At 41.2% G+C, this 21,021-nt stretch overlaps 2 pseudogenes; both read left to right on the top strand.

Moving 5' to 3' along the window:
- Positions 1-8,021: 8,021 nt before the first annotated feature.
- On the top strand, positions 8,022-8,736 carry LOC121149989 (annotated as a pseudogene).
- A 4,776-nt stretch (positions 8,737-13,512) lies between these two features.
- Positions 13,513-16,231, top strand: LOC121149988 (annotated as a pseudogene).
- Positions 16,232-21,021: the final 4,790 nt, after the last annotated feature.

Here is a 21,021-nt window from a genome sequence, read left to right as displayed (position 1 = left end):
CAGGGCCTTTTCTTTCAGTACAGGTACAGTCAGTCATAAAGCAAAGAAGGAGAGTTTTAACACAGTTTGAAGAAGCTGTTCCAGGGCCAGGGGGTTGTCATTTTCCCTCCTTAATTAGTTTTGAATGGGGAACAACCAATCTCTCTCTCCCTGGAAAACGAATAAGACCTCCCTGCACTACACATCAGTCCACTAAGAAAATTGCTTCTCCTTTCCCCCAGGGGAAAGTTGCTGCAAAGTTGGCTCCAAGTACTCTGGGCAGTTGAATCCTCTCATTATCTCTGTGAGATGATCCTTTTTTGCCCTGATTTCTTCATTAACACTGACCATTGCCCTAGGACATCCAACATTTTTTGCCCTTTGATAATCACTAACATTTGTATTCAGTAGTTAATTACATGATCAAGAACCCCAGAGCGATCTGGTGTTTTAGCTCAGCTCCTGGGTGACTCTGTGGCCATGGCCTGAGACCACTTCTGCTGTGTTCAGATTCACCTGCTTAGGAATGGTGGATGGTGGATGCTGGAGACTGAAGCTTGGTCCCAGATGAGGCAGAAGAAGGGAAGCTCTGGTCCCTGAGCCAGACTCAGATCCCAAATGCAAAAATCAGGCTGCTTCTCCCAAGGCAACAAGCAGGCTGCTTCTAAACCAAGGTTGCACAGTCTGAGAGAACACAGCAAAGGAGCTATTTATGGCTCCTGGCACCTGCTCATTAGGCAGTTCCCCAACCTCTAAGCACCTGCTGGACCCGAGTGTCTATTGCCATGAAAGAACGCTGTTTTCTTGCGGATGTTTCCCAAGAGATGATGATGGACTCAGATGAATCCTCTTTCTGTTTCTCCTCCTCTGAGGCAATCTTAAATAACTGCCAATTTAGCTCCTCACTTTAAAATGTTTTGCTCAGTGAGACAAGCCAGTTCCCCTAAGACAATTATCATGTGTTTCCCATAATATGTCATAGTTAACAATAAATGCAAAACTTATGTAGAAATGGAAAGAGTATCTTGAAATTTGATTATTGTTTCTACTCCTGAGAAATTGTGATTTCTTTAATGTTTTACTTGTTGAATATCATGGTTAGTTGTACCCTGTGCTTGTGGCTACTGGTAAATTCTTATACCATCCAATTATTTTATTTAAAAATATTACATTTCCTTTTATTTGTAATTATTTTATGAAAAATTAAACGATGTTCTTATTAGACCCTGAGAAGTATATTGCCTCAGATTTCTTTTTTTTTTTTTATTGTTGCTTACATTATATTATGTAGTACAGTTTTATAGGCGCTGGGGATCCCCCCCACCCCTCCCATACCCCTCCCCCCATGGTGGATTCCTCCACCTTGTTGCATAACCATAGTTCAAGTTCAGTTGAGATTCATTGCTTGCAAACACCTGCCTAGCATAAAGTTCAGCGTCTTATTGTCCAGATAAGTTCAGTGGCCTCTTGGGGTTCCACATATGCTTACCTGATGGGCTTATTTGTGCTACTGCTTAACAAGTAGATTGCACTGAAATATGATAGGGAGAGTATAAAAGGATCAGTGATTAAATAAAATGTCATCTCGAATATTTGATCAACCAGTTTCAGAAAGTCTAACCATTTCTCGTGGATTTCCTTAATTAGGTATCACACTTCTGAATTTCCTTTTTTTCTAACTAAATAACGCTCAGAATTTTAAATTTATTCTAGGCGCCAAATGTAACTCAAACCATGAAAAAGGTCAAGTGGCAATCAAAGAATATCGATACACACCCAGCAGTGTTCAAATTCCAATGTTGTACAAAGTTTTGCCTTCTGTTTTATATTTGTTGTCATAGATTTGCTATTTGTGCTCCTGTGTTGATTTTGTTTCATGACTTTTCATTTAGAGAAAAGCACAATAGCTGTGTATTAGAGACTATCATACTGAGATATGAAGCTGCAATGTAACATGCATCTCTACTTCCAAATGAAAGATGGACTCCCTATGGAACTGTTAAATGTGTCTTGAAAATAGGATGCTGGTGCTAAATATAAAAATGAAAATAGGCACAAGACAGTTGAATAGTACCCTGTAACCATTTTAAACATTTGAAAGCATGACAGACAGAAGGAGAGAGTGAGTGCCTCCATCCACTCCAATACCCATGTCTGGCCAGGCTAAAACCAGGAAAAAGGGACTCCAACTGGGTCTCCCATGTGCATCACAGGGATCTAAACCCCAGGGTCAGCTTCTGTTACTTTTTCAGCATCCAGAAACTCCATCTGGGTCTCCTTTGTGGAGGGCAGACACCTAAGCACTGGAAGCAACTTCTGCTGCCTTCCCAGGAGTCAGGAACTCCATCTGGGTCTCCCATGGAGATGAGGACAGGGGTCAGCTTCTGCTGCCTTCCCAGGTGCATGCCTTGAGCTAGATCTGTCGCAGAGCTGTGATAAGAGACGCCAGCCTTGTCAGAGGTGCTTAGCTTGTTACAGAGACAACAGTTCAAGTCTCTGACTCTTGTGATCCTATTTAACAGTATGTGCAGTGTGGACCCACTCGATGTTTTTTGCAGCTAGAGAGATACCTGTACCAGAACTTATGAAACCTTTCTAACTTTGCTATCCAAATTGTACCACTATTTTGTTATGGAATTAATATTGTCTATACTCTGCTTTAGTCTCTTCATTTTATGTTTGCTGTCATGAACCTCACCTCATGTGAGGTAATATCCATGATGTAAAGAAAGTCTGTTATATATGCATAGAATATCTACATAGGAAGGGAATATTATATATTTGAAAATCTGTTGAATTTCCAAATATTTTAAATTAATAATTTTAAACAAATAAAACTTGTAAGGAATTAAAAACAAATACACATATTATTTAAATGTCAATTATTATTTAAGACAATCAATTATGACCTTGAATCTGCTCTATGCCAGAATATTCCATGCCATATTTTGTGATCACATAGTCACTGATTTATGAATCTATGTTTATGTTATACTGTTGCTAGGCAATTCATGCAGGAGACTTTCTTTTGTTTAAAACATTTTTGGAGGATCTTACTGATTTGATTTCTTCTCCTGTTCTTGCCATTTCCTTACTTCAAATCTGTTTCTGTGTTATGTAGTCCTGTTCCCTGGACCATGTCATGATTGATAGAGAAATAAAGCAAATAAGGCGACTGCTCATTAGCCCTTGCATGAACAAAGGAAAGACATCACATACCTAAAGAAATGGCTGTAACATAATGTGTTGAGGGACACATCATATGGAGAATGTTATTTCTTGTAAAATCAAGAAACGGCTACTTCTGTAAATACGTGTGCATAACAGACTGTGTGTAGGTTGGGCAAAGATGAGAACTAGGATGAGAGAATGCTCAATGGGTTTATGAGACAAGAGAGAGACTCAGAATAATGGAATAATAAATATGTGTTTCAAAGGGAAAATGAAGGCCTTCCCTTATTAGACATCAAAGAAACCAACTATCAAATAATAAGCTATAGATATAGGAAAATAATTTTGGTTGACACACACACACACACACACAAAAACAGAAGCCAAATTATGATGGTCTTTGTGTGCTGACTTTGGTGAATGGCTGGTTTATTCTCTTTGCTCATTAGCTCATGCAGTAGCATTTAATCTGCATGTTTCTTAATGCCTTGAGGATATCATCACTTGAAAATCAACCTGCTGTTTCTTTCTTTCTTTTTTTTTTTTTTTCATGCTGGATATCAAGAAGATATAATTGGACCAGGCAAGTTGCCAAAACCAGTGAAAGTTCTAATGTTCTTTCTTTTTTTTTTTTTAAATGAAAAGACAAGTTTATTTTATACAAACATTCTTAGAAGTCTATGCATATTTTTACTGTATTCATTTTCACGAGCTTTTTGGAGACCCTCATATATGCAGGTTGCAGAAGTTTTTTTCACCCACACACAAATTTATCTTTTTTTTTTCTCTGTGTTGATGTGCATAGTTTCTTTTTTTTTATTGTTGCTTACATTGTATTATGTAGTACAGTTTTATAGGCACTGGGGATTCCCCCCACCCCTCCCATACCCCTCCCCCCATGGTGGATTCCTCCACCTTGTTGCATAACCATAGTTCAAGTTCAGTTGAGATTCATTGCTTGCAAACACATGCCTAGCATAAAGTTCAGCGTCTTACTGTCCAGATAAGTTCAGTGGCCTCTTGGGGAGACCTTCTATGGTCTGAAGATAGGTCTAACAGAGTAAAGATCCGGTCAGTTAAAAGCCCCAACAAGGCCTCAGTATCAATATACAACATTATGGAATTAATTGACATAGTATTGGGTAAACAATATGTTAAAAATAATGCAAGTTCCATTCTTCGAAACATCTGGGTTGAGACAGTATCAATGACAGGTTCAAAAAATAACAAACAACCATACAAAAATTACAGGTTAAATCAAGGCGAACATGTGGTATCTAATCTTTTGGGATTCACTCATTTCCCTTAGCATTATAGTTTAAAGTTGGGAACATTTAGCCACAAAGAACTGCATTTTGTTTTTTTTAATAGCTGAGTAGTATTCCATGGAGTAGATGAACCAAAGCTTTCTTATCCAATCTTCTGCTGATGGGCATTTCGGATGCTTCCATGTTTTTGCAATTACTGATTGTGCTGCAATGAACATAGGGATGCATGTTGGTTTGTCGTAAAACAGGTGTTTTGGATATATTCCTAGGAGTGCTATTGCTGGGTCATATGGTATGTAGATTTTGAGTTGTTTTGAGTGTTCTCCAGACTGATTTCCATAGAGGCTGTACCAATTTGCAGCTCCACCAGCAGTGGAGTAGGGTTCCCTTTTCCCCGCATCCTCACCAACAAATGTTGTTGGTATTCTTGTTTATGTGGGCCAATCTTACTGGTGTTAGGTGGTACCTCATCAATGTCTTAATTTGGATTTCCCTTATTGCCAGGGAACTGGAACATTTTTTCATATGTTTGTTTGCCATTTGGACTTGTTCCTTTGTGAAATGTTTGCCCATTTCCCGTGCCCATTTCTTGAGTGGCTTGTTTGTTTTGGTTTTTTGGTTGTTTTGAAGTTCTTTGTATATCCGGAATAAATTTAACCAAAAGCGTAGGAGACCTATTCGAAGAAAACTACAAACTATTTAAAAAGGAAATTGAACAAAACCTCAAAAGATGGAATAACATCCCGTGCTCCTGGATAGGCAAAATCAATATCATTAAAATGTCTATACTACCACAAGCAATATACATTTTCAATGCAATTCCAATCAAATTGCCCAAAACATTCTTCACGGAACTGGATACAATGATTCAAAAGTTCATCTGGAAACACAAAAAACCACGAATAGCTAGAACCATCCTGAAAAATAAGAAGTTAGCAGGGGGAATCACAATCCCGGACCTCTGGACATACTATAGAGCAGTGGTTATCAAAACAGCCTGGTACTGGCACAAAGACAGAAAGGAAGATCAATGGAATAGAATAGAAGCACCAAAAGAGAACCCACACAAATACAGCCAATTAATCTTTGACAAAAAGACCAATGACAACTCAAGCAAGTGGGAAGGCCTCTTTAGTAAATGTTGTTGGGACAACTGGCTGATAGCCTGTAGAAACAAAAAGATAGACCCACATCTATCACCATACACCAAGATCCAATCTACATGGATAAAAGACCTAAACCTACATCCAGAAACCTTCAAACTCTTGCAGGAAAATGTAGGAAATACCCTGCAAGACCTAGGAGTAGGTTCCAACTTTCTAAGAAGGACACCAAAAGCAATAGCAGTTGAGAACAGAATAAACAAATGGGACCTCATCAAACTAAGAAGCTTCTGTACAGCAAGGGAAACAATCAACAAAGTAAAAAAGCAACCCACAGAGTGGGAGAAGATCTTTGCACACGATATAGGCGATAGGGGGCTAATGTTCTTTCTGAGGAGCTCCCTGATCTTGTTAGATCCCCATTAGGACCACTTTGATTAATTAGGGATGCTAAAAAAAAAAATAATTCTTCCAGCACAGGTAAGCTTATGGACATGCAGAAATGTAGCCAGCAGGGGAATCACAAACTGAAGTTATGGGTGAAATCCAAACTCCATAGGGACAGTTAGTGTGACAGTGACAGCCCCACAGAGCTCTCTCCAGTGATGTGATGGAATGGGTAGAGTGTTCGTGCCAAATGAAGGAGACCATGGTATCCACTACATGCCTCAGGGACTTGAAGGAGATGGAAGAAAAACAGGAGTAAGAGACAGTGGGAATTTCCACTAACTTTCTGATGCTCCCAGATGCCTTGTATGCACATAAATATTAGTGTGTGTGTGTGTGTGTGTGTGTGTGTGTGTGTGTGTGTGTGTGTGTACAAATGTGGAGGTGGTTAGCAATGACAGTAAGTGAAAATGGGCACTTAGGCTCATCACACAGTCTCCAGCTTGCACTGGTTCAAGGTCATGATTACTGACTTTCTCATGCTGAAATAACAAAACTGTACTTTGAATGCTGAGAGTTTCACAAGGTTGTGCATTTTTTCATTTGTGGCCATTTTTTAAAAAAATATTTATTTTTATTATTATTTGAAAGGTGGATATACAGAGAGGAGAGACAGAGAGGAAGATCTTCCATCCGATGAATCACTCCCCAAGTGAGCACAACGGCCCATGCTATGCAGATCCGAAGCCAGGAGCCTCCTCCGGGTCTCCCACGCGGGTGCAGGGTCCCAAAGCTCTGGGCCGTTCTCGGCTGCTTTCCTGGGCCAAAGTCGGGGAGCTGGAAGGGAAGCGGGGCTGCTGGGATAGAACTGGCGCCCATAAGGGATTCCAGGCGTGCAAGGCGAGGACCTTTTACCACTTGTGCCACTGTGCCGGGCCCCATTTGTGGCCATTTTGAAGTGAGCCATGGATCTCACAGGGCTGTGCAATCCCCATCTACCAATGCAAGCTGCTAAAAAACAGTTTTCAGGGTCTTCTGTCTTTTAACGTATATTTGACATTATGACACTTTTTGGTTAAAAACGGCATGTTGTAAATCAAGAGCACCTGTATCCTAAAAGTTCACACATAATACAGTAGCTAGAACACACAAGCAGAAGTGGACAAAGAGCAGTACCCTTTCCACTTCAAGAATGGCGTTCATAGCTCATCAGAGAAAGATCAAATGCAGTGACATTGGACAAAAGTACTCCCTCCATCTTGAAGTATCAGGAGGATGAGACTACCTCTTGCCTTAATATTCTCTGATCCATGTCAACATTCCCCTACTGCTCATTCCTGTTGTGAAAAATCTTCCACAGATGTCTTATTCACCTGAAATGAGCCCCTCCACAGTTTATCAGCTTGGCGCATATCTTTTGCCAGACACACCATTTCCAAGAAAATGTTGTGCACCTGCTTTATGTTCCTTAAGATCTTCATCTTTGTTCAAATGACACATTGTTTGCTGGGTTTTTCTAACCTGAGACATGGGTAGTGCAACCTTATTTATCTCCCCTGGTTTAAAATTTGCTGCTTTCCTCCAAGCATACATCAGCATGATGTGATGTATTACATGATTTCTCTTGGTTTACATTCGGTCTTCAGGATTAAGGACATTTGGTTCTCAGCGCTGCTCACACATTCTTGAAATGGTGCTAGGAGCATGATGAGGGGGGAATATGCATTCTCAAGTGCATGAATGAAACTCATAGGTGCAGGTGCACAGTATCAGAAATAAGTGAGGCTCATCAGAGAGGAAGTTTTCATCAGAAGGAGCATAGGGATGCTGGAGGGACCCATTAAAAAAAAATTGATGATGTTCCCACAGGACATCCAGCATTCACCTCTGTCCTTTTCTATCTCCCACAGGTAGTCACATTGCCAACATGGAACCAAGGAACCATACATGGGTTGTGGAATTTCTTTTCCTGGGACTCTCAGAAGACCCAGCACTGCAGCCTCTCATCTTTGGACTTTTCCTTTCCATTACCTGTACTGTAATTGGAAACCTACTCATTAACCCGGCCTTCCTCTCAGACCTGATCCTCCACATGCCCATGTAATTCTTCCTCTCCAACTTGTCCTTGGTCAACATCTACTTGACATCCATCACCATCCTGAAGATGCTGGTGAAAATCCAGATACAGAACAAAAGCATCAGCTATGCAGACTGCATCACACAGATGTTCTTCTTTATGCTATTTGGAGGCCTGGATGCCTTTCTTCTGACCATGATGGTCTATGACCGATTTGTGGCCATCTGTCACCCCCTGCACTACACGGTCATCATGAATCTCCGGCTCTGTGTGCAAGACGTTCTGTTGTTCTAAACCATGAGTGTCCTCCTTGCACGGCTACACAGCTTACTGGTACTGAACCTGAGCTTCAGCACACACATGGAAATCCCTCACCTTTTTAGTGAGTTGAATCAGGTGGTCCACAGAGCCTGTTTTGACACCTTTCTCAATAATCTCATAATATACTTAGCAGCTGTGCTGCTGGCAGGAAGTTCCCTGACTGCAATCCTGTACTCCTATTCCAAGATCATGTACTCCATCTGTGCTATTTTGTCAGCTCAAGGCAAGTATAAAGCCTTTTTCACCTGTACCTCTCACCTCTGTATTTTTTCTATTTTATGGCACAGGTTTATGTGTGTATGTTAGTTCTTCTATTAGCCATAATTCACCTTCCTCTGCCATGGCCTTGGTGACATACACGGTGGTCACACCCATGCTGAACCCCTTCATCTACAGTCTGATAAATGGAGACATGAAGAAGGCTCTGTAAATAGTGTTATTCTAAAAGAATATTGGAACCCATGGCCTTGGGGCTGACCAGTGTCAGTTACTTCATGTCTCAAGACTCAGAGTCAGACACTGTGATGCAATTACCAGAGGGAGAAGCAGTGCTTGCTTGTCCAGTTCACTGTCTTGCTTTTAATAATAATAATAATAATAATAATAATAATCATCATCATCATCATTCCTTTGTGTACACTGCAAATGCATTGCAATGTGCATTATTCCTGGTAGGTCAACAAACTTTCCTTCTGATTTCTCCTTTTTCCCATCTTCATTTTTCCAGAAATACGAGGGCACAAAAATTTCATGGAGATATTGATGTTCATGTGGTAATAATGTACATGGTAAAACTTTTAAATCCATGTGTATTTTTATGCTGGTCATACTACTTTTTGTAATTAAATTCTTTACTTTTTAAAAATCCTTTTTTAACAACCACACAAATTTTTGTTTTTGGGAATTGGCCTTTTTCAGTATGGATAATGATCTCCAGTTCACCAAATTTAGTATAAAAAGATAAGATTCCATTCTTTGGATGTCTGGGTGGTATTCCATTGCATTTGTATGCCACATGCAGTGTTGATGGGAATCTTAATTAACATAAGTATTACACTTGCCCCTGACCTGCATGAAGTTAAGTGTGCAGAACTGAAAATTTGACAAATCTCATGGTATAATTTCTTATCATATGACATCATATGATACTATTTAATATTCTCTTTCTTATTTTACTAATTTATTTTTTAGATAACATGCAATTAAGAATCATTATTATAAAAGCGTTAGATGCTTATTTGCAACCAAACCACATCAAAAAAATCATATATATTTCATGCTTTTCCTTGTATGTCACAGCTAATATAGAATACACACAGATAAACCACGATATATAGGAATGAAACTGGTATCTTGTGACTTGATTATTGTATTAACCCTTGCCAATATGCTTGTAAGCAGCAGTCTTTCTGCTTTTGTCTAACCATTAAGATTGTGATTAAAAGCTTGAAATTGCATGGTTGTAAGGAATGAAATTAAAAATGAAGAAAAGGGAGAGCATGCAGGGATATGTCTTATTTCTTAGAATTTTATTTATGAAATGCCTGCTGGACACTAGGGGTCCTATCTTGTGCAGAACAGCAAAAACACAGCACCTGAGAACAACGATGGCATTCATTTATTTCTTTGTCTCCATGAATACAAAATGTGTTGAGAAGCCTTCAATCATTGGTTCTGCGATAGCACAATTTTTTTGTGAAAAGTAAAAAGTAAAAATGGTACAGATGCCAGGATTTTACTCTTATAAGAATCTTGTTCAGCTTTTTGACTTGTATTATCTTTGCCGTTACTTGGATGATGATACACATGCATGATGATCATGATGATTATGATCACATGCATTTTAGGAAATAACTCAGGGGATGCATGCAATCTTGACTCACTTGTCTGCAGAGCAATATGTAGCACACTTACATCATCACTCCAGGAAAGCATCACCAATAACAGTCAATAGCACAAAACAGATGTGCCAGGGAAAGACCCCCAGCATAGTTCTTTTGTAGAGAACAGCAAAGCCCTTCATTCCCAGGAACTCCTAGCAACACTCATTGGTTCATCATTTCTATGCTGATATCCCTTCAAAGTGTTAGAAATAGGATAAGCATTTCTATGTAAGAAATGGTGCACTTGGTAGCTGTGGACCCTGTCTTTGAGAGATAAGACAGTGAATTTTCACATGGAATGTTAGGTATTCAAATGTGTGATTTCTCAGATGGGATGCCATGTATGCCATTTTAGAGCAGGATGAAACTCTGACCTTTGTCCACCATTCCTATCTGCATCCTACAACCAAACAGCAAAGACTTTGGTACCAGAGTGTAATGTGTGAGTCATCTGTGGTTTCCTTCCAGTCTAGGATCTTTCTCGTGGAACACAGTGTGCGATCTGTATTCTCAGACATACCGAGAAAAATGAGACTCTGTTACTCCAAAAACTCTCATCCCTGTCTCATCGCCCATGAATGTCCCATGTAAACAAATTGCTTGCCATGGATAAAAATCAACAAAACAGCACAATAAATGAAGAATCATTTTCCATCCTAGATTGTTTGTGTGACAGTATCCTGCCCTCCTTTGTCCAAGTACTTCGTGCTGAAAAGGTCTTGTGGTTCAGATATAACGGTTTGGATTTGGTGAATGGTTGGTGAATGTACCTTTTCCTTGAAGTTTCTTCCTGCTCCTACTTGAAAAGTTCCAGAGAGATCTCTGATCTTGCCTCCTTGCCTGGCCTGGAGGTGACTTCCTGTCCTTTCTGAATTTGGCACAGCCCCTCCAGGTGAGGAATGCAGAAGCCAAGGCAACCACATGGACACCATCCATTCAATTGCCCATTCAGGTTCAGGGAACTTTGCAATAGCCTGAATTCACATAGAACTTGAATGCTCATCCAGTTGTGTGTCAGGATATCACATGTTCTTGCTGCAATGTGTGTGTTTTTCAATGTTTCTGATTCCCTAGCAGGCAGCCTCCATTTCATGACAGTAATAAAACAGTAGAAATTAATTACAGGAACATATTGCTTATAAATATTATCTTCAGAAATGGGAACCAATGTCACAGTAAATTTCCCCAGACTGCTATGACCTTGTTCTGTTCTGTTTGCCTTGATTATTGTATATGTTATTCTTTGGTACAAAAAGAGCCATTCAACAATAAGAGTTTAATATGATGTGAGAGTATGAAATGGTGCAATGGAGACTCATGCTCCACTGCTTCTCAAGTCAGCTGTATGTCTTTGGTTATGTTTCTGACGTTCATTTTAGGTTCTGTGTGTGGCTGTGGTGACTGTCTTTCAGAATTCATCTGCTGAGATGTAGTGTCGCTGTCCTGCACTGACACTAAAATGACAAGGAATCTCGAGGTTCTGGAAAAATGAGAACAACCACTGCAACTGGCACACACAGCAAAGGAATACAGGAAAAATCGCACAAACGAGCGAACGAAAAACCGAAGGACAAGAAGGGCGAACAAACAAAAAGGGAAAGGCGAACTAACAGAGGGGTTTATTGCCGAAAATAGACTGTTTATATACAGATCTCCACCAATCACTTATCACGTGGGTTCACTTGGCGCTATCTGATAGGCCAGCAATCCCATGGGGGTGGGGGGAGCATTAGCATATCCCTGTGACTTCCGGTTTGTCTACAGGCGGGACAAATCACACCCTGCCCCTCTGCCAGCCGCCAGCTTGTGATCGCCTAACATACACGTGGGTTTGGCCACTCCCCACAATGTAGTCTCTTCTTCCAGCCTGTATTAGACCTGTAACATTTCCATGATGTACCTCTGCCGCTGTGAGTGCTGGTCACAGGTCCTGAATGCTCAGACTGAGCTAACGTAACTGATTTAGTTGGAGGATAGAGGGAGGTGCAAAATGACCAACAGAAAGAGTTACAGACTGAAAGGATGTTCTAACTTATGCTGTTTCACTACCCAAAATGTCTCAGCGGGCAAGGGTGTACCCAGGAACGCAAATTCCACCTGTGTGTCCCACATGGGGTATGGTGGACTCAAGATCTTGGAACAAAACCTGCCTGCCATCTATGTGTGCTGGCTGGGAGTTAGATGGAGGCAAAGCAGCTTGGTCTTGAGTGGCTACTACAGTGGTGGACTGCACTGTCATAATGCAAGCCACAAAAACCTGTCATCACATTTCACATTTACATAAACTTTTTGAAGTACTCTTTTTGTGTGTGTTTGTGTGTGTGTGTAATATGTAATCTGTATGACTACAGTTACAAGAGCTTAATCCTATCTGAGTGTGGTGTGGAATTAGTACTTTCTTTTTTGTATCTGAATAAGTATGGGTTTGCACTTGACAAAAATAGGCCTTACATCATGAACCTTGTTTTATGTTTTTGAATCTACTCCCAATATTACTTCAAAAATACAGAGAATGTTGACTATTTTTAGGGGACGTGAGATTTTCCATGTTTTTTTTAACCCAGCAAATAAACTCTTCACCTCCAAAAGTATATATGAAATATGTTTCTATACGTTTGATTTTACTAAATTTCATAAATTTCACCCAGAAAATTTATTAGATGAATCACAATTTGTCAGGAGTAAAACAAGTATCAAATCTCAAGATGCTTCTTTTATGTCTAGGTTTTTGTGTATTCAGCATTAATTAAAACATACTAGGATAAACACATGGTAATTGTTTAGGGAACTGGCTCTTCTCACTAAGCAAAACATTTTAAGGTGAAGAGATAAAGGGCAGCTATTTGTGTTTGACACAGAGCAGGAGAAAGAGAAGGATTCTTCTGAGCCCATCATGTTCTCTTGGCCAGGAGCTCTAAGTAGCTCCTCTGCTCTGGTCCCTCAGTCTGTGCAACCTTGGGCTAAAAGCAGCCTACATGTTGCATTTGGTGTCCTGAGTCTGGGTGTGGGACCAGAGCTTCCCTCCTTCCCTCTGCTGTGTCTCCAACATCCACCATCCACTATCCTCCATCCACAATCCAGGGAGGAATTTGAGCATCTATAAAGTAATCTTCCACCCACAGGTGCCATGAAGGTGCGCTTGGCAGACACTGCAGGAGCGGTTCCAGATTGTTCAAACAGAGAACTTTTGCTGGAGTCATCCAGAAGTTTTGCTATCCATGCTAACACACCAAACAGGCATGGGTATGATTGCTATACTTAGCTAATGAAAGGATTTATAAATAATTATCAAATGGCTAGAAATTGTTGGATCTCATAGAGCAATGGTCATTACTGATGAAGAAATGAGGGTAAGAAAAGACTACGTATAATAAAACATGATAGGCATTAGTTGTTTAGAGTGCACATAGCCAACTTTGCAGCATCTGCAGATCTGTAGTAGAGGAGGGCTGTTTTTCTGTGTGCAGGGATACATGGTGGAGTGAGGCTGCAACTGTTTTATGGTGCAAGTGTGCTTGGTTATTCACCACTCAAAACTCATTAGAGGAGAGAAGATTACAACTCATGGCCCTGGAACAGCCTCTGCAGTTTGAGTCACCACCTTGTCCATTCAGGCAGTAAAGAGTTTGTGTAACTGACTGTCCCCATACTAACAGGAAAGGGCCAGGAGAGGGGAAACACTAGTGTGGAAATCTTGAGAGTAGCAGCTGCTGGAACACACGCATGTAATAGTCTTCTCTCTGCTCTCACACTGCATTCTCCCATGCCTCAACGTTAACTTAATGATGCAGTAGGAAGAGCTCTATCAGACACTCACTTGATAGTTATTACACCACCTGTGAGGTGGATACACTCTAAATTTTCCAGCCATTCTGATTTTCTCCTTCAATATTAGTGATTTCTTAGTGTGCTCTTATGATACAAAATTTTATTCCTGTCTTTGTTGTCTTATTACCTACAAAGATTTGCCAATTATGGCAACATTTTTCTGCCATGGAGTTCTTTCATGTGTCCTTGAGCGTGTTTCAATACAGTCGAAAATGTATTTAGAAGTGTTTTTTTAAAGATTTATTTATTATTTTTATTACAAAGTCAGATATACAGAGATGAGGAGAGACAGAAAGGAAGATCTTCCATCCAATGATTCACTCCCCAAGTGACCTCAACAGCTGGTGCTACACTGAACCAAAGCCGGCAACCAGGAACCTCTTCCAGGTCTCCCACAGCAGGTGCAGGGTCCCAAAGTTTTGGGCCATCCTCAACTGGTTTCCCAGGCCACAAGCAGGGAGCTGGATGGGAAGTGGAGCTGCCGGGATTAGAACTGTCACCCATATGGGATCCTGGGCGTGCAAGGCGAGGACTTTAGCCGCTAGGCCATGGCGCCGGGCCCTAGAAGTAGATTTTTATGGTCAAAATATCTGGTGCAAAAATGTCTTGATCCATAATATGAGGGATCATCAAAATTTGGAGAAACCTATTTTGATTAATGTGTGCACAAATGTAAATTAATCTGTTAGCTGCATTTTGCAAGACATTTGATGGACCCTCTTATTATAATTGAAGAGAATCTGTGAAAGTTTATACTTTCCTGTTGCCAAAACCAGTAACTCATTCTCAATTCCAAACCCACTGTTATTGAATCTACAGAAATTAGGTTCTGCAAAATTAGACTAAGTCAGACAGACATATATTTACTCAAAGACATGTCACTTCTGCCTTCAGTTGCATGATTTGACTGAAATACATTTTATCTTTCATAATCAGAATTGAATCCCATTGTTTATTATGATATGTGGAAGCATATATTATACAGAGTATCTTCCCCAGGTTTCTGACTCATCCATGTAATTGGAAAATCAATGCTGAGTGTATAATGAGTGATGATATATATTTATCAAGTGCTCAAAGAATAGCTCAGTCAATGTGAGAAATATTTGCTGCCATAGGGCAGAATGCATTTGGGATTGAATTCTTAATGATTGCACTGGAAAGACCAAATGGAAATTGAGCCATCTCCAAATGCAGAAGTTACATTCAAAATGAAAAACATGCATTTTGATTTTATGCTCTGTTCATTAGGTCAAATTTGTATGAATATGATTCAGGTTCAACTACTTCTTCCTGGTAGTGTTCTGCACCACATGTAAATGAGAAATCAAATTCAGCTTTCAGAATTCCTTCTTCTGGGATTCTCAGTGCTCCACCCCCCCACATCCTCTGACTTTTGGCCTGTTCCTCACCATGTACCTGGTCACTGTCAGTGGAAAACTGCTCATCATCCTAGCAATCCTCTCAGACCCACAGCTCCATACACCCATGTACTTCTTCCTTGCGAACCTGTCCATGGTGGATGTCTGCTTCACCTCCAACACCATCCCCAAGATGCTGGAGAACATCCATACGCATAGCCAAGTCATCGACTATGCAGGCTGCATCACACAGATGTTCTTCTTCAATACCTTTGTAGCAATGGATGACATTCTCCTGACCATGATGGCCTATGACCGATTTGTGGCCATCTGTCACCCCCTGCACTACATGGTCATCATGAATCCCTGCCTAAGTCAGTGTTCTTAATGGCCTTCTTCAGAGCTTAACAGTGCTGAGACTGAGCCTCTGCACACACCTGGAAATCCCTCACTTTTTCTGTGAGTTGAATCAGGTGGTCCACAGAGCTTGTTCTGACATCTTTCTCAATGACCTCATGATGGATTTTGCAACTGTGCTGCTGTTGGTTGTTCCCCTGTCTGAGATCCTGTACTCCTACTCCAAGATCATCTCCTCCATCCGTGCCATCTTGTCAACTCAGGGGAAATATAAAGCCTTTTCCACATGTGCCACTCACCTCTCTGCCATTTCCCTATTTTATGGCACAGGACTAGGTGTGTACATCAATACCACTGCTGCCCAAGTTCAGCCTCAACTGCAGCAGGCTCGGTGATGTACACAACGGTCACCCCCATGTGGAACCCCTTCATCAATTGCCTGGGGAATACTGACGTGAAGAAGGCTCTGAAAACACTCTTGTGCCTTAAACGCTAGTGGAACCCAAAGCATTTAGGCTGAGCACTGTCGGTGACTTCATGTCTCATACTTCTGAGTCATTCATTGTGTTTCACTTAGAATCACAGTTGACCAGACGTAATTAGTCTGCTGGCTGTTTTGGAAGTTTTCAACGATTATTTCCTCTGTCTACTCTGCAAATGAAAAATCCATTTCCATTGTTCTGTGATTTATCTCTGCTAGAACACAAATTCTTTCTGATTTTTTCCCCCACATCTACTGTCAAAATTGTTCCAGACTGATAATTGCATGTAGAAATGAAATGACTGAGGAGCTAGTTTATGTGCTAAACAACTTTTAATTTCATGTGTATTTTTACGTTGTATATACTGATTTTTTTGTTTCATGCGCATAATTCTTTTGTACTCTCTTGTATCTACCACACAAATTTGTCCCTATTAAGAATTGGCCTATTATACTATGCGTAATGTTCTCTAGTTGCACCAAAATTATTGCATAAGATTTGATTTCATTCTTTGATGGCTGGGTGGTATTCCATTGTATATGTATAACAGATGCCTCTTGATGGAAATTTAATTAGCATAGTCATTACACTTGCTCATTGAATCGCTTGAATTTAAGTGTGCAGAATTTAAATTTCCACAATTCTCGTGACACAATTCCTTGTCGAATAACATCATATGACATTATTTACTGTTCTTCTTAGCTTGCTGGTTTATTTTTCAAGTAACATACATTAAAGAATCATTTTAGTAAAATATTTGGGTGTCTTAATCCAGCAAATCAAAAGGAGTCATTTTTGATGCCTTTTTTTGGTATGTGATAGTAATACAGAAAGAATACACACACACAAAACGACAATGTATAAGAATGAAACTGCAACCAGTCCACTGCACATGCTGGCAGACACAGGAACCACAGCTGGGCTGGTGGTCAAAGGATCTTATTGAAGGTTGTTTTTACTGGGCTGCAGCTCCTCCTGTGGTATATGAGGGTTGAGCTTGCGTTGGGCAATGCCAGGTTGGTTCACAGTTCCCACTGGCTTGATAAGGATGGAGGGCAGAATAAATTGATCAACTATCCCAGCGAAGCATAGAGCAAATTTCTAGGCCAAAGGAAACTCAGAGGCAATTGAACTCAGAAAGATTTCTTCATCCTTGGAGTGGCAATGCAAGCAGCATCTCAGAAGTATCAAACACAACTGAACAGAATCAGAAAATGCTCAGTGGGGACCTTGGAATGACACTGAATGGAAGTTCCCTCATCCCTGGGGTAATGTGGTGGTTGAGAGGCTGGGTGTGGCTTCTCCTCTTGTATCCCCCTCTCCTCCATCTACTGGCACAAGAAGAAGAAAATGTGTAAACAAGAGTCTCACCCACTACACCCTAATCCTCAACCCTTCCCACCCCAATCAACTATGCAAACATCATCACTAATAAAATTTAAAAAACGAACTGGAATCTGGTTATTTGATTATTTTATTAACCAATAAATTATACTGCTTGCCTATATTTGTATATATTGCTGCACAGCTGTAGAGTTTCTGCATTTTAATTGTCATTGTGTCTCTGATTATACGGTTGAAATTATATTACCATTAAAATTAAAGAAAAAAGGAAGGAAGGGGATATTGAGGCAGGAATACATGACAGAGTTCTTAGACATTTATTTATGAAATGCATGACACATGTCCTGTTTCTAGCCCTAATTTTTAAAATAATTTATATTATTTTATGTGATGTTAACCTTATTGGTAAGAGCGGGGTAGGACAAACATTAGGGAAAAGTGAATGTGGCCTTTGTGTTTGAATTTTCTATTTCCCCATTCTGTTTCAGGAGTGGGGATATAAGGCTAGAAGCCATACTCAGCCTCCCAACCACCCAGTACTCAGGGTTGGGGAAACATCGCCCAGTAACAACACAGGTCCCATTGTGAAACACACTCTGAGGGTTTTGACCAGGTGGTATTGATAATTCAGAAATGTTGACAATCTCACCAATGCAAGTATGATGGAGCCCTTTCAGAGTCCTTTAGTAACCTCAGAGGCTTCATTTGCCCAGATATATATTGGCATTTGACTGGAGCAGTTATCCAATTTGTTCTATCTTCCTTTCCCTGGAATAGTACAGATGTCCCCTGCAGGGCTCAGTGGACTGCCATTTCCTCCATGTGGAACTAGGCCAATGTCTACTAGTCTGTTTTTTCTGATATCCAGGATTAGTTATCACAGATAGGCCAAGGGCCTGAGCAAGCTGGCCCAGAAACCCACCACACCAACATCCATGGGACTCACGGAACTGGTACCCAGAGCACAAGTGGGACAAGAATCCAGACAAGGGGATACAAACCCCTTGCCCCCACACACCCAGGGCCCAGGGACCCAGCAACCACCATGTATGAAGGAAAATTACCCAGGCCAGGTGACCAGAACCCCACTGGCTTCCCCACCACCAAAGAGACAAACAACCACCGTGTAGGCAAGCCAAGAACTCAGTAAAGGTGACCCAAACCCTTGCAGAAGTCCCTGCCACAACACACCTCAGGGACCACAGACCAGGTAGCAAACTTGCAGGCAGACCTAGGACCCCCGCCAGATTCCAGACTCCCAGGACTCAGGGAACTAGTACCTACTGTGCAGGCAGGCCAAGGACCAGAGCAGACTATCTGGATTCACTGGCACCCGAATGGATGAGGCACCTACCATGCAGCCAGGACAAGGCATAAGACTAGGAGACCCAGGTTCAGCTGGATTCCCTGCTCCTGGAGCTAACGGATCTAACATCCACCAGACAGCTGGGCCAAGGTCCTAGAACAGGCAAGCTAAACACTACCATATCCCATGCACCCAGGACTGACCGACCTGTACCAGCCACACAGGTGGGCCAAGAACCTGAGCTAGGTGACCCAGGTTTGCTTGAAACCCCATTACCAGTTTTCACAGACCTGGCAAGAACTGTGAGGGAAGGGCAAGAAGCTGAGCCTGGTGACATGAACCCTGCCTGATCCCCCAACCTGGCTTTTACCCAACACCCACCACTCATGTAATCCAGTGTTGCTTTTTTGGGGCTAGGATAGAAATTTTGTGAAAAATTCTATTTATTCATTGGAGCTTTGAGTATTCTTCCTACCCATAGTAGGACCATACTTTACAGGAAACCTGTCCTTGGGCCCAGCGCTGTTGCTTTGCTGCTAAGTCTTTACCATGAATGCATCAGGCTCCCATATGGGCATGGGTTCTTGTCCCAGCAGGCCCTGGTTCCCATCCAGCTCTCTGCTTTTGACCTGGGAGAGAAGAGGATGGCCCAAAATTTTGGAACCCTGCACCTATCTGGGAGACGTGGAAGACGATTCTGGCTCCTGGATTTGGATCCTCACAGCTCCAACCGTTGTGGCTGATTTGGGATGAATCAACAGACAGAAGATCTTCTCTGTCTCTCCTCTCGTCTGTATATCTGACATTGCAATATAAAATATATAGATCTTCAAAAAATACTCATTTTCTTTATTAAAATTATTAACATTTTAAAAATATAGGTGACCAATTTTTAAAATTAATTAAAAAAGAAGCACACACCAGAGACACATAAGTCAACATAGATTTTCAAAAAAAAATTTTACCAGGATTAACTTGCCTGTGTTAAATGTTCTTTTTTTTTTACTTAGAGTAAGAAAGAAAAAGAGTTAGACAGAGAGAATGAAAAAAGACAGATTTGCTGTTCCCTAAATGGTTATAACAGCTGAAACTAACATGAAGGTCAAAGCACATGCAGGCAAAGGCCCAGACATTCAGGCCATCTTCCATCACATTCTCAGGCTTATTAAAAGGATAGTGGGTAAGATGTGAAGCACAACTGCCTAGGCTGCCTGGCCCCTACGCAACTATTGCAGTGCTGAGAGAAAAGCAGTTAGTTGCTGGTGGGCGTTCTGGGCCTGCTTATGCCAAATCTCTGTTAACTATAGCACTATGTCAGCAGATTATTCATTTTTATTCATTTTTGAGTATTCATTATTATTCTCTTTTTCTTTTTAAAATCATAAGAATAGAAGCTGGGGTACTCCAGGATGGAACATGTTTCTGTGGTCCCCAGGCAGGTTGGTTGCAGTTTGTCATGGGAAGGCATATTGGAGGGGGAGTGGCTGAGCGCATCTTGGACAGGGGAAGAATGACTTCTGGGGTCTTCCAATGACTGGGTCATTCTACCAGCAAGAAGACAGGGTAGGAAAAATGGTTTACTCAGAAAAACTAGAGGGCATATCTGAGTCAGACCAAAGCACCTACCCAGATGGGAGACCTGGATTGGACTAAGTAGCAACAACTTCTGCCTGCTGGTGCATAAAATCTAGTGAGCGTGGGCATACCTGGCTGGGTTAGGTCACAGTAGATCTCCGTGTCAGAGCAGGGATGGACCACATGAAGAGTGAGCATAGCAACCACCAGATTCCAAAAAAACTGGATTTAGAGATAGATTCTCAGGGAGATTATGGGCTCACCTCTGTGGGATCACAGCACCTGCTGGATTACAATAGTGCATGGAGCTGTAAGGAGCTCCTCTACTGTGGTCCCTCAATTGTGTAACTTTGAACTGGAAGTAGTCTAGTTGTTGCATTTGGAGTCCTGAGTCTGGCTCAGAAATGAGTGCTTCCCTCCTTCCTCATTCATGCCTGGGATGGAGCTTCAGTTTCCAGCACCTACCATCAAGGGAGGAATTTGGTCTTCCACACAGTCATGTCCTCCCCCAGTTCCCATGCAGGTAAGTCTGGATGAACTGCAGAGGGGCCCCAGAAATTGTGTATTTAACTAATGAAT

Source organism: Ochotona curzoniae, unplaced genomic scaffold, assembly GCF_017591425.1.
Source record: "Ochotona curzoniae isolate NIBS_2020 unplaced genomic scaffold, NIBS_Ocur_1.0 scaffold_4921, whole genome shotgun sequence".
Lineage (NCBI taxonomy): Eukaryota > Metazoa > Chordata > Mammalia > Lagomorpha > Ochotonidae > Ochotona > Ochotona curzoniae.
The sequence above is the reverse complement of the archived record's forward strand: the minus strand, read 5'-3'. Positions and strand labels throughout refer to the sequence as shown.